Raw genomic sequence first — 1557 nt, 5'->3', positions numbered from 1 at the left:
CCAAGGGCAGACATAAATTCTACCTTAGTAATTATATTAAATATATATGTATTAAACACTCTAATTAAAAGATAGAGACTGGAATAATATATAAACATAACATAATCTAACCATATGTTCTCTATAAGAAACAGGCTTTAGAGTCAAAGAAACACAGAGGCTGATTTTAATAAGATAGAAAAAAGCATACTGTGTAAAAAGAGACCAAAAAAAAGGAAGAGTTTTAGGCTTCATGACATCAGGGAAAAAATCCATTTTAAGACTACACTTGTTCTTAAAGACGAAGAAGGGAATTTTATAATGACAAAGGGTAACTCTACCAAGAAGTTATAATAATTTTAAATATACTATATACCCCAGCTATAAAGAATTAAAATACATGAAGCATTAATGTGAAAAGTTGGAGGGTAAAATAGACAATTCGACAATAATAATTTGAAACTTTAAAGCACCACATCCAATGATGTATAGAAAAATTAGACAGAATACTAGTAAGGAAATAGAAAACTTAATGAGCATTACAGACAGATCTAGAATAATATGCCCACCAACAGCTGAATCTTCATTCCTCTCAAAAGCATAAGGGATATTTCCATGATGTACCATGTAGTATAAAACAAGTTTCAGTAAATCTTGAAGGATTTGAAATTATGTGACGTATGTTCTCTGAACACAAGGTAATGCATTTAAAATCAGTAACAGAAGAAAACTTGTGAAATTCACAAAATATGTGGAAATTGAACAACGTCTTTCTAATTATCTAATGTGTCATGAAAAAAAGTAACAAGAGGAATTAGAAAGGTTATGGAGATGAATGAAAACAAAAACTCTAGTATCTGATTCATCATCAGTGAATCTTTTTCTGTTACTTATTAGCCACGCTTAGTTGCTGTTTTGAATGTCGATTATTATTTTTAATTATGTGCCAGAATGACTGTATAAAGAAAAGGTAGAGACTGCTGATGATGTTAGGTACCTCCAGAGTGTGGGTTGTTCTTCTCCGTTAAGCAGATACAGCGAGCGGCTGAAGACCACAATTCCATAAATTGGGATTGTTAACTCAGTTAAACTGAGTCTTAACTGAAACTGCAACATATCTCCAAGAACTAAATTGGCTTGGGAATACATTGCAGTTTCAGTTAATACTCAATTTATCTCAGTTTTGATTTGTTTAGGAATTAGCTCTCCTGGGCTTTTATGTGAACCTGGCTATTAAGTGTCTCTTTAGCCCTGAAAGCCTACAGAAAATTCCTAGCCCTTCTCTTTCCTAGCCCACAGCAGATCAATCATACTGGTAATATGCTTGAGATAGACCCCTTCTCTCTAATGGGTGTGTTTTGTAAGTACTACAAGGAATTAGGCAATTAAATTCTGTCTTTCATAAACTGTCAATATAGGGCCTAGTTCATCAGACTTCCGTACAGCCCCAACTCAGCAATTGCTTCATGGAGGAAACTGGTTAAGCATTTGAGATTGTGGATTTTTTTTTTTTTTTTTAAACAGGTCTCAGTCTGCTGCTTAGGCTGGAGTGCAATGGTGCAATCATAGCTCACCACA

Source organism: Otolemur garnettii, unplaced genomic scaffold (genome assembly GCF_000181295.1).
Source record: "Otolemur garnettii isolate 467f Iridium unplaced genomic scaffold, OtoGar3 scaffold00003, whole genome shotgun sequence".
NCBI classification, from domain to species: Eukaryota; Metazoa; Chordata; class Mammalia; order Primates; family Galagidae; genus Otolemur; species Otolemur garnettii.
This window is presented reverse-complemented; position numbering follows the sequence as displayed.